This window comes from Neopelma chrysocephalum, unplaced genomic scaffold (genome assembly GCF_003984885.1).
Source record: "Neopelma chrysocephalum unplaced genomic scaffold, ASM398488v2 Primary Assembly neopelma1_159, whole genome shotgun sequence".
NCBI lineage: Eukaryota > Metazoa > Chordata > Aves > Passeriformes > Pipridae > Neopelma > Neopelma chrysocephalum.
The window spans coordinates 57,318-70,491 of record NW_020897821.1 but is presented as its reverse complement, the minus strand read 5'-3'; the positions used below and the strand labels follow the sequence as shown (position 1 = coordinate 70,491).

The window sequence follows — 13,174 nt, the reverse complement described above, 5'->3', positions numbered from 1 at the left end:
AGCACACTTGTGTTTTACAACACATTGACAGACAACCATTGAGATATAACAGTCAGGGACCAAGAATGATTCCTAAATGCATTCCTGCTTTTAAAAATATGCACTTAATTTAGATGCCTCCCACTCTGCACAGGCACAGTTGAAAGAGCTGCAGGTATTAGTGGCTGTGTGCTGGCACAGAGTCCCTGCACAGCAGAGTCAGCCCTGCTGAACCCACCAGCCACTGCTGCTGCTTCTTACAGACACACTTTAAAAGGGTCTCTCCTCCAATTCTTTGCCTTTTTCTTGCCTAGCTCACCATTCGCTTTTGTTGCTACTACTCCAAACACAGTGCAAGTTCACAGGAGCCTGGCAAACAGAGAGTTAAGGCTGGAAGGTTTTAGGCAAGAAACTCAGCTTGGGGGCTGGGGAGAGGAGGAGAAAGCAGGAACCCTGAGGGGGCATCCAGAGTAGGGAGCACTGCTGGAAGCCCCTTCCCCAGCCCCAGGGGGTGCCCGCCTGGCCCAGGCTGGGCTGCAGGAGCTGGACAGCGGGAGCAGGCAGGGGATGATGGCACTGCCAGGGACTGACAGCTGGGGCACAGGGGAGGAGCAGGACCAGCAGATATGGAGGTGAGGATAAGGTTGTGTGGGGCTGTGAACAGGAAGGAATACAGGGGTTTGTGCATCTCTAGAGAGAGTCTGTGAAGACAAAAAGCAGCAGGACAAGTGCACAGAGCAGCGAGGGACCCCCTGGCTGAGCACCCAGCACTGCTGTGCCACCTGCACTCCATGGGACGAGCGGGCAGAGGGAAGGGAGGGTCTCCGTGGGACTTAAACCTGGTTCTCCAAGCCTGCCCCAAACACCACAAGGCAGCGAGTGCTCATGGGAGACTTTGGGGATGACTTTGCAAGGCCCCAGTGAGCTCACAAATAACCGAGTTTACCATGGGGTTTAAACCCCATCGCAGAGGCCACGACTGTCAGCAGCTCCCCCTGCCCCCTCCTGCCCCAGGTTCTCCTCTCAAACAGCACCAGAGGTGACCAGAGCACTTGCAAAACCACTGGGCAGAAGATGCTCTGAGGATATAAACAACACCTCCTGCCTCCAGCAGGCTCCCAGGCTTCCACACCTCTCTAGCCATGTCACACACAAACAAACACTTAAATACACCAAGCCAAACCTTCACCCATCACACAGCTGTGTGGGACACGGCTCCAGGACCCAAATGCCCTTTGCCATTCCAGCTTGCAGGGCAGTCACTCAGAACAGCAATGTTGGGGGTGAAATGCTGAAGCCCCTGAGCACCCACCACCCCAAACGATGGCAGGGGGTTATTCTGGCCCAGGACCACAGGACACAAACCTGTTCACAAGCACTAGATGTCCATGAGAAGAGGAACAAGAGGACCAAGTGTCAAACAAATGCTCAACACCATTCCCAGAGGAACCCCTGCTCACATGCCTTGAGCCTGCTGGGATGTTTGGGAGAGGCAAGGAACACAGAATTATACCTATGTTATCACACTCCTGCCTCCTCCACCACTTGAAGAAGGGAATTCTCATTAATTTGGATGTTGAGCCAGGGGAGCTGGTGAGCAAGGCAAGGAGACTGGCCATGTGTACCAGCCTCAGCCTGCTGTCCCCCCCCAGCCCAGCACCATTTCCAGTCACACCCCAACCCCACAGTGTGTCTATCACAGGATCTCTGCTGGCTGCCAACCTGTGCCCCATCTGATACCTGGGAACTACCCCACGGAGCCAATAACCCCAGAAATGGAGCAGCAGTGACACAGCTGGGCTGGGCCCCGGCCACCACAGAGGCCACAGCAGGGGGCTGCTGCTTCAGGTTTGTTTTTAGAAAGCATTTACTGCACCTAACTCAAGACTGTGGGATCCAGTTTACAAGCCTGAAGATTTTTGTGTCGGTTCAATGCGGGGCATCCACGTACAGGTTTCACGCCGGTAAAACACTAAGAATTTCACAGTAAAACCATAAAATAATTCCCTAAATTTTCTGGCATGGTGTTCATAATCAAAGCAATATTGCAAAACTACCTGCTTTTTATATAGCCACAGGGCAGTGGCTCACCTGGGGCAAACCACAGCAGTGATGTCAGTGTGAAGGTCCTGCTGCCCAGCTAAGAGCCCACACTGCTCTCCACAAAGTCCAGAGTACTTCAGCACTAACTGAAACTGGATTTGGCCATGAGAGATGATAAATCTAAAGAGTCCCAGCAGAAGCTCTGGTCAAAGGCAGGATTTTCAGGAAATGAGATATTTATTGGAAGGGGGGAAAAAAAAAGCTACTGGCCAAGATCAAATTTACTGAGTTTCTTCCTGTGCTGTGTTTTAAGGGACAGAGGAGAGTGGGTGGGAACAAGAGCTCTTCGTTACCTGAGTTAAAACCAAGCTAAAATTTCCTGAGAAGTCCAAGGGTAGGAGAAGACATCCACTGCTGGTAAATAACTCTGACCTGAAGAAGTCAATTTACCAGGACCAAGCTGGTCATCCTATACCAGTAAGTTTATAAGCAGGCAAAGCACTCGGGTCATGTAAATACCAGGGGTTAGCAAAGCACTTTCCTTGGTGCCCAAGGCCAGCCCACTGCAGCTGCAATCGGCCAATCCTCCCGAGCCCCCTCATTTAAAGCAGGGAAAATGCCTGGTTGTTTATGTAGGATTCCTGCCAAGCCTGGTTCTCTGATAAGCTTCTCTGGTGCATTTGTGTCTCACATCCGACTCAGAGTCCTCGGAATACTGGAGACAGCATTCCTTGGATACTGAAAATAAATTAAAAACACAACGTTGGGTTTGGACAGAGGAATGGGAACGTTATTGACGTGGCCCAGGCACTCAGGGCTCTGGGGAGCAGTGCTGGGAAAGCAGTCTTTTAAAAATGTTACATTAGTCCATGTATTTAATGACATATAATCCTAAAAATGGTCCCCCATAAACTGTAAATACGCATTATTTGAGTAAGTAATTAGTTTCAGTAGCATGCTGCAGCAGCTGTATGGCTGGGCTGCCAGACACTGCGAGTGTTTCCTCCAGCAAATGCCTCTATTTGTAATATTACAATAATTACTTACTGATTTATGGAACCTCTCATTTCCCCAGTTCTTTGTCCTCAGGATCTCCATATAATTTCAAAGTATTAATGAAAGCAGCACAGTGTCACCCATGTGAGGTGACAGGAATGATGTCCACATGGGCCAAGGCAGACAGGCTGAGTGATTTGCCCAAGGGGACAAGGAACCCTGTGGCAAGTGGAGTAAAACCCCGTCCTCTGACTCACAGGGCTGATCTACCCCTTGGTGGCCACCAACCCATCAGTCCTCTAAGAATTTGTTCTCTTTGCCAATTTGGTCCTTTGCCAATACCCTCTGCCAGGAGGAAGCCTGAGAGACAGAATGCTGAAGTTTGCTGCCACTGTGTATCTTAAAAGTGTGAAGACAAACTTTAGCAAAAAAAAAAAAAAAAAGAATATTTTATTTTGTTTTGTACGTGGCAGGATTGTTACGAGAAACAGCTTTTCTAGACCCACAAGAGGTAAAAGCATCCTTAAGGTGAAGAGTGGTAGTGGAAACCCTGATCTGTAAAATGAATTTGTAAGGTAAATCCCAGGCTGCTTTCTGATGTGGAATTTCAGTGTGTTTTCAGGCCATACAGACATGTTTCCCTCGAAATAAGCAGTAAACAAGAATTACTGTTAAGGCTGAGTTTGTAACCCAGCCTGAACTTGGACCAGGTGCAAAGAGAGTCCTGTCAGAGAGCACAGGAGGAAGAAGACAACAGAAGCAGCAAAACCAGATTTCCTCTTCACACCCTGTCCTTTGCCAAGAGCTCCTGACCTTGTTAGGCAGGACTTGCAGAGCTGGACTGAGAGGTGCTGTGTGGCCTGGCAGGAGAGGAGACGTCCTGTCACTGCACTGCACTGGCACCAGGGAAGGGACACAACCAGACTAAGACTGGAGACAGCAGGAAAACAGGTAACAGGAATAAGAACAGAAAACCATTGGGAAGTATGGAAAAGAGTTTTGCTGGTAAGAAGGGACAGACTGAAGTTGCCATGGCTGCAAAGTGGTATAATCTCACCTCCTTGATATGGGGATGATGAGCTGCCAACAGTTTGGAGTCCTTAGACCCTGGGAACTCAGGGATCCATGAAAAGCCTAAGATATGCAAAACAAATCAAAATGGGAAAGTACCAGGGTAAAGTAGGATTTCAAACAGTGCCAAAGGCAAGAGGACAAGCTCCCTATTTTCTGGAGAAAAAGGTACTGACGTGCAGACAAGATCTTGACTAAAGAAATCCATTGTGCTTGTTGGAGGTTAAAACCAGAAGATGCCCACACAGAAATAACAGTAAGTCTGAATTCTTCAGTATCAGAGCAGGCACAGGCCAGAGCAAATGCAGGCAGAAAGAAGGAAAAGAAAACCCCTGGGAGATGGAAATCTTCACAGAGGATGCATCAAAAACTGAAGTTCAATCCTTCCAACACACCAGGGAAACCATCAGGCAGTGGTGGCCCACAGAGCACGCCCTGGGTCTGTCCAGGGTGAGGTCACTCAAGGGCAGGACAAGGGAAAGGTGGAGATTCCCTCAAATGACAGCAGAGTATCCAGGTGATACATGGCCAAAGGGCAGGCTAAACACATGGGAGCCTGAACATGTTTGTGTACAGGGACAGGTTTGTGGGTGTCACAAAATTTACTGAGACAGGCCCCAGGAAAGAAATGATCAGTTGGTTGTGGGTGAAAAAACAGATTTATTGAGTGCTGAAGGACAACACTGATTATCTGGCAAGTGTGGAGATAGACTTATTCTTGAAGAAATGATGATGATCTATATTAAAAAGAAATTATTTCAGAGTTTGCAGGTTTAGTTTTCAGATGAGTAAAGATCAAGCATAATCACATCACTAAAGCATAGATTAGGCACTTTGCAAAATACACAGGGACAACATATAGCAGAAACTTAGGTCATTAAAATTACAGGAAGCCAACCCTGTGCTTCTCCTTTCATTCATTCTCTTCTTCACTTCTCCCTTCCACCTGTTTTCCCCCTTTGTTTTTAAGTAACACTTTAAAATGACAGAACCTGGAAATGGGAAACAGAAACATCTGTTGGTAACGCCAGTGACCTGCCTGTGCTCTGTTCTGGATTATCTGGATTTCTTCCCCTTTGAGAGATGAACTCAACAGAAGCCCAGGGGAGTTTATTCTTTTGGAGAAACTGAGGTGTGTTCCAAAAAAACATTTTAAATGGGTAGAGAGGAAGGCAAGAAAAGGAAAAAAACAAAGAGTTAAAGGAAAGACTGAACACCCAAGAGATGTGGGTTCCAGATAAGACAATTGAGACCTGCAGATAATAAACACTGATAAGGAAATTTTAGCAAATCTTGTCATATGAGAAAAGAGGTGACATTTCAAGCCCACAAAACTCTGCAAGTTCTCTCTGTTTTTATTTACAGAAATAAAAAACAGAGGCAGAAACCTTAATTAGAGCATGGGTTTTATACTTTATGTGTTTTCCAAGCCCTGAAAGGATCACAGGTGCCGCCAGTGATTGGTTTCACATTATGAATACAGAAATATTGTGGAAGGAAAACATCCATGGTCAGTCCATCAACACAGAGAAAAGTTTCCGTCATTAGTTGCCAGGCAACCCCCACCAATTAAAATAACCATCAAACGCCACACATTTCATGCTGGAATCATTAATAGCAGAATGCAATTACAGCCTTTCAAGGAAACAAGGAGACAGAGACAAACCACCAGACAACTACTGATCACATGCCCTCTGATCATCAGGAACAGGGAGTGGAAATGTTTCGCAGTCCCCTGTTGGTCAGCTCCCCACCACCATCACCCTTCCCTGGGCATCAGCCTCCAGCTACCACAGCCACAGCAGCCCTCAGAGATGTGGAGAGTGACACTCTATCCTGTACACATCCCCCACAACCAAGACAGCTCTAAACACATGCATCTTCAAGTATCTGAGATGTCCCCGTGGAAGTAAGGCCAATCTGATGAGCCACCCCCAAAAAAACAGGTTCTCTCCTAGAGTTGAACTAACTTAATTTAAAGTAGTCACAGAATTGAAAACATGTCCTGACACAACACCTCCTCCAGCAGTAGAGTCTGTAGAAGGGCCACAGCACTGGTCTATCTAAAGCCCAGCACACAGAGCAGTGCCCTGCTGGGCCAGAGCTACCTGGGATAACAGACAGCAATGCAGAGAAACTACAAAGTGCCTCCCAAAATATAAACTCCAACTAAATAAATTCTAAATAAAGGAGATGGTCAGAGCACGGTGCTAACAACACCAAGGTTGTGGGTGTGATCCCTGTATGGGCCATTCTCTCAAGAGCTGGACCCAGTGATTGTGGGTTCCTTCCAACTCAAACTGTGATCCCATCTCAAACACTTCTGATGACCCTTTTCCCATCCCTTTGTTTTTGTTCTTCTAAAGCCTGGGGTATTATCAGACTAACCAGGGATCAAGATAAAGAAAACACTCTTCTACCAATCAGTACCCAAAGGTACTGGGGCTCTTACATGGGCTGGTGTCCAAGTTTGACTTTTAATCACCAGAAGATTACATTCCTTTGCTGAGACTCATTCATGGTTCAGTGTTGCACAAGGTGAGCCTGGACCATCTGAAGGCAGCTGTCATCTCTGCCATCCAGGGCCTCTTCTTGCAGCCAGCACCTCCCTTCCCTGAGTGCTGCACTGGGGTTGTCTGGGACTGCAGTTGCAGACATACTTGGAATAGCTTCCAACTATCTGCCTTGATAGGTGTTAAAATGGGAAGCGTGGGGCTGAGCACAGGCTGTACCTTATCCCAGAGCAGCAGGATGAGTCAGGCAGAGCTCTGCCCTCCTGCAGCACTGGGAGTTATCTCACTGACACGTCTACACCAACCGCAGCTTCCGCGGCACAGACACCAAACCCTCTGCTCCCTGCTCGTAACCAGCCTCCCACTTCTCCACACTCCTTGGCTTTTCCCGTGAATCACCCCTCCAAGGATCTGCCCCACATGCACCAGGACCTGCTGCCAGCTCCAGTTAGGGCTTGGAAAGCACCAAACATTCAGGTGGCCATGGATTCAACCTGAACACGGGGCTGAGATGTGGATGAGTAACAACGGGAGTTATGCAAGTCCAGGGCACCCAGCTCTCACGCCATGGGGGCCACGGGGGAGTGTTCCAACATGCACAGCACTGAATCACTGTCAGCCTGTCTTCCCTGAGCACCAGGCATTAGCCAATGGCTCTGGCAGGATCACAGAGCAAAAATCCCATAACTTCAGTCTGCTCCAACAGTACGTGGCTAGAAAATGGCAGGGAGAAGTGTGCAAGGACACTGGCTACCCAGCAGACCTTCACTGCATGGCAATGTACCACTCCCAGCAATGCTCATCAGCTCCTCACCCTGAAGGGCTCTGGCAGTGTATCCTTGATGCCCAGAAGAGTTGCATAAAGCAGCTGTAGAAAGATGAACAGGTACAGAACCTTCAGCTGAGTCACTGCCAAGTGAGCCACGAGGTTGAAAGCCCCTGACACAAACACACATTTGTACTGCTGTGATTACCAACTCTAACACTGGTGGACAAACAGTGCAGAGCTCACAGATTTGACACTGAATTTTGTTTTATGTGAAAATCACATTCACAGACAATTTAAGGCTACAAAGCCAGTACTGGCAGTGTGCAATTTGGATGCCAAACTTAGAAATATACCGTGGGGACAGAACATGAATTGAAAATGAATCTTCCACTGGGAATTTGGGTATTTTAAAAACTCACCAACTGCTGATAAATATACACTGAAGGGACACAGCTCCCTTAAGATGTTCTATGTCTTACTAACACCAAGAGCAAGCAAAGGTTTGACTTGAGGCAGCAAATATGCAAAAGGCCATTTCCAGTGTGACATTTCCAGTGTCACAAGGAACTTCTCCCAACAAGCTGGGACATGAGCAACCTCCTATTAATAGACATGTACATACAGTAGCACTGAGACCTCAGACAGAAGGGAGCTGTTGTCTCCAGGTGAAAAGGCAGGTTGTGCCCATGAACCAATTCCCCTTTCACATCAGCTGGAGGGCAGGGGCTCATTCAGAAGTGCCCTTAACCCAGGTAACAGTAACACGGCCACAGGTGTCCCAGCTGGGCTGTCCCTCGCTGGGATCCTCCTCCCAGAGGCTGTGTGAGTTTGTGAGGGCTGGACAAAGGCTGGGGCAGCAGCAGTGCCTGTCACCAGCTGAGCTGTGACACCTCCCGAGCTGCTCCTTAGAACTGACCTGCTGCATGAACCTCTCTGAGCGCTCTGCTCGGTCAGCAGCTACCAGGTAAGGAATGAGCTGCACACCCTGGGGATACACAGTCTGCCTTCAGCCTCTGATTGATCGTGCTCTGACTTCCTGTGCCTCAAAACCAGCAGCAAAAGTGCAAATCAAAGACGAATGGCCCGTTCAAACATTTGCCTTCGTGTAGGAGAGCGGGACACGTCCCTGATTTTGGTGGTGAAATACATCTCAGCTTTGAGAGCAGAGACTTCAAACCCTCAGCTCTACAAAGCTCATTCCCTGACCATCTCCTGCACCCTGTGAGTAACAAATAACAAACTGATATCCCTCATACCAAAGATTTATCTTACTGCAGTTTCTACAATCGTTGCCACGGGATTAAAATTTTCAGCCTGAAAAGATGCTGTGGACGACGTTATGAGCTGCAAACTGGAGGCACCAGATAAGTTATCTTCTTTAATGAGCATCAAACAGAGCCCATTAATTCCTGCAACTGTTCACCTGCACTTAGATCACACAAGCAATCTGGCATTATAGCAATTATTCTTCATGAAATCCTGTCATGCTCTGAAACACTATCAAGAGGAATTACATGATGAGCTTTTCAGGCAGACATTTTTCAGCTCTTGTCTTCCATAAAAAAAATTTGCAACTGAACTCCTGCCAAAGCTAAGATTTTACACTCAACAGAAGGGACAGTATGTTATTGCCTGAATTAATATCTGTTATTTAAGATTCAGCAAAACATGCTCACATATGAGTAATATAACATATTTAAACACAGCTAAGTGTTTTGTTGAATCAAGGCCTAAAAGAGGTTTTACTGGTGTCAGGGCTGAGAGAGAATCTACATTTAAAAACCACCCTAACAAGCTTCAGTTGTTTTCTCTAGGAGATTGAGGATAAAGGTCTACATTGAACTACTTGATCCCAGGAAACCAGATCACTTTGGCTTTTACCTTACCTGAAGAGAATTATCTGACCTCTGAAAAAGAGCTATTTGAGGAGCATGGCCTTTTGCAGAAGCCAACGGGGGTTTACACAGAGACGTGGCAAAAATTAACTGACAGAGTTCTGAGACTCTGAACTTGCTCAGCTCCAGGAGCAAGGCTCAACTATCCAGAACCCACTGAACACACTAGAGAGGCAGAAATGCAGCACATGAAATGTGCCTGGTCAGTAATTTACTTTACCTTTCTATTTTTCTTTTGACCTCAGATCACTGGTAAAAATTTGCTTTTTTTGAGGAGATCCTGTACAACTCTGAATCAATATTACTGAGGGTTTTTTCCCAAAGTTGCCAGAACGTAGAAAGACAACGAAGAGATTTACCATCTGAGCATTTTACCAAAATGCCTAAAGGGGACAGAAGTCTCCTGTTTATTTACTCTGTATCTGAAATATTTCTCCATCTTTCTGTGTTTGTGCCCTCAAGAACTAATCACCATCTCTGCAGGAGACCCCCAAAAGTCCACCCTTCCTTCCTTACACCCCTACCCTGGCAAGGCTGGAGCTCTCACAGAAGTGCCCATGGGTGTATTTTTGGTTTTCCTCTTAACTGCAAGGAAGACAAACCTTCCAGCACTGCTGTGATATGTGATGGTGGGAGTGGGAAAGGACAGTACAGGATCAAGCCCTCTGTACTCCCAGGAAGGCACGGGAGGGCCTGTCCTGCCACACGCTGCCCTTTTCACCCAGGGCACCCTGACAGCACCTGGCACTGAAACCAAAGATCAGCTCCAAGAAGTGCCTAAGAAAGGGCTCTGACTAGGGCAGAATTTCCACTTCTCTGCACAACTGCACTTGTCTTTGCTGAGTTGAAAACACTCACTGCCAAGTGATGAAATGAGGCCTTGGAGGCTCCATCACTCATTATCACATTTCAGCCTGAGTGGTCTCCAAACCACAACTTTCCCCAAGGGTTTGAAATATTATTTTATTTATTTTTTAATTGTAGCTGGTTAAATATTGGGCCCTTATCTAAATCAGATGTCTTCAGGTACAGAATTATTGTTCTTCGGTCATTGCCTTTTACTCTCTACAGCCATTAGACGGAAAGTAAGACTGAAAACTGCTGGAGGAAAGTTCAGGTCATGGTTATTTGGGGGGGGGAAGAAGGACAAAAGAAGAAAGGCAATCTCATGCTCTTACTCTCAGATTTCTAAGTTGTATTTGGTTGGTGCAGCAAGGCTTTGGTGGTGACAGAGCTACAGGGGTGGCTTCTGTGAGAAGCTGCCAGAAACTCCCCCATGTCCAGTAAAGGCCATGGAAAGGACCCACTCTGGAGCAGCCTGTTCCTAAGGACTGACCCCATGGAAGGGACCCACTCTGCAGCAGCCTGTTCCTGAAGGATTGACTGTCTCCTGTGGGAGGGACCCCACTCTGGAGCAGGGGAAGAGTGTGAGGAGTCCTCCCACTGAGGAGGAAGCAGCAGCAGAGACAAGATGGGATGAACTGACCACAGCCCCCATTCCACATCCCCCTGCACTGCTCGGGGGAGGAGGCGGAGAAAGTTGGGAGTAAAGGAAAGCCCAGGAAGAAGGGAGGGGTGAGGAGAAGGTGTTTTAAGATTCAGTTTTTATTTCTCATTGTCCTACTCTGATTTGATTGGTAATAAACTGTGTCAGTATCTGGTGACTGATCTCTCCCTGTCCTTATCCCGACCCACAAATGTTTCATTGTATTTTGTCTCCCCATCCAGCTGAGGAGGCAGTGACAGAGCAGCTTGGGTGGGCACCTGACACCCAGCCAGGGTCAAGCCCACACAAGCAAGCACAGGAACTGTTTTAGGCAGAGAGAACCATCGTCCTGCTCCACTCTCCTGCCAAAGCCTCAGAAGGAGCACTAGTGTGTGTTGTGACCCCTTGCCTAACAAAGATCATTAATGATCACCCAATTACCTAAAGCTCGGCTCAACTTAAAACATTCTGCAAAGGGACATTTGGTCTTAATTTGAAAACAAAGAAGAGCAGAGAATCTGCCACTTCTCTTGCTGTTTCCTTCCAGCAGTTAATCATCCTCATTGTAGAAAAACTGTCTCTGATTTCCTATTTGAATTGTGTAATTTCAGCCTCCAGAAACAATCTCTCTTGTGTTTGTCTCTAGTACATATGAGACCACTTTCTAATGCTGTTCTATGGGTAAAGTATTTACAAGCTCCAGCCACATCTCCCTCCCATAATTTCTGATACCCAAAATACACTGGGCTCTCATGATTAGCCCTTCTCCAGCCTTTAATCATCTATGTAGGTGCTTCTGGACCTTCCCTCTCCAGTTACCTTCGTCCCTTTAAAGGTGGGCACCAAAACCGCAGCGCAGGTTTCTCACCTGGGTCCCACCAATGCCACAGAATTAACTCCCTGTTCACAAACAGCAGTACTGTAAGAAGTTCCATTTGGTAGCTGCACTCAAGGGTGCAGTTCCCACAGACAGAACCTGCATGCCAAGTCTAGATCTACTGGCACTGTCCTGAATCACTCCATGGGCTGCACAGCCCCAAATATAGTGAGAAACAGAGGAGTAAATGCAACACCCTTTTTCCAGCTATGCTCATTTTGATACCCTTTCAGAGCTGAGCTGAGAGGAAAAGCTCTGCTTTTGACTCACACTTGCTGTAGATGAACCCAAGCTTTGATGAAGTGTTTCACCTGCACTCAGGCACTGCTGCCCTGTCAGCAGCACGTCCACCTCTGCAGTGCCCCGTGTAGGGCAGTCCCCACACACTCCCCTCTCCCTGGCATTGACCATCCAGCCCGTGGGCAGCACAGAGAGGCTCAGAAGACAACCTGGAGCACTGTTTCCTCGTGCCTTTGGTGACTCAGCATGAATCACAAAATTCCAGGGCACTCTGGGGTGGGGCACAGCGAAGCTCCACACAGACATGTCTCGAGTCGCCCTATGGGAGATGTGCACTGGCCACACACACCCCACCACAACAGTCAGAAGAGCTTGTTGTGCTGTTAAATAATCAAGTTGTGTTTGTATTTTGCTGTTAAAATACATTTCTTGGCCCTTGCACATTTTACTAAGGAACAGAGTGACCTGCATACAGATCCCTGTGGTAGCAAACTTGCATCCTGACTACTTCAAAACAACATTTCTGCCCCAGAGAGGAAGCTGGAATTCACCCATGCAATTAGGTTCGGTTAATGTTGGCAGTGAGTGGATAGATATTATCCACTATCATGTTTTGTAATCCTCGGCTAAGCAGGATGCTGCTCACTTTGGGAGCCAACAAAATAGCTACTCATTCACTGTCAGACTTGAGCAAAGTCAAGAGCGATCCCTGAAGGTTTGGGATGAGTTCATCCCAGCATCTGGTAATGGTCCACAGTCATTTCTAAAGGTCACTAAACTCTACAGTCAGGTTGCAGGTTTATTTAAACAAATATTTATCTCTACCTCAGGAGAAAAGACAACACTTCTCCTTTCACAAGTGAACTTTACAATGGTCTTTTGATTATCAACTTATTTGCTTCTATGCCAATAATCTTTGACTCTTTTCCTAATCCTTAATTAATCCTTTTTATAAACAATTTCCACTTGGCATATTCTGCTCAGAGGGAATCTTTTGCTGTGTATATGTATCACAACAAGACCTTCAACATCCAGATAAATATTTTCATCTATCAGGAACCTAAGTAAATGTGTGCATAAAGCATAAAAAATTACCTGACTCCTGAAAATTGAGCTCTCATACTTCCCTTGAACTGAGTGGGAATTCGTGAGCTCTCAGCAGTTACAGACAAGACACTGAGGAAGTCTCCAACTTAAGCTCACAGTGCTTGACTTAAGGCAAACAATTCTGAAAGTGCTGCCCTGAATTTTCCATGTCCTGTTTCCCCTGGCAAAGCCACGGCTTCCCCAAATCACACACAGAAA

General features: G+C 47.0%; 1 protein-coding gene and 1 long non-coding RNA gene across 4 annotated transcripts in view; one reads left to right on the top strand and one right to left on the bottom strand.

Moving 5' to 3' along the window:
- Positions 1-13,174, bottom strand: part of WTIP (WT1 interacting protein) — an 83,625-nt gene that overhangs the window by 39,240 nt on the left and 31,211 nt on the right. Inside the window, exon 1 of one of the 2 annotated variants that reach the window (XM_027701527.1) lies at positions 846-850. The exons of the other annotated variant lie outside the window; for it this stretch is intronic. The gene's annotated coding sequence lies outside the window, so the exon portion shown is untranslated. Of the gene's footprint in view, positions 1-845; positions 851-13,174 lie in introns of those variants that run through there. 2 annotated transcript variants of the gene reach the window in all.
- On the top strand, positions 8,199-10,403 carry LOC113976393. Of its 2 annotated transcripts, none has more exons than XR_003537084.1 (3): positions 8,199-8,335; positions 8,428-8,592; positions 9,512-10,403. It is a non-coding gene; the product is annotated as an uncharacterized LOC113976393 (long non-coding RNA). The 2 variants fall into 2 exon arrangements; XR_003537083.1 differs by having other exon boundaries at positions 8,425-8,592.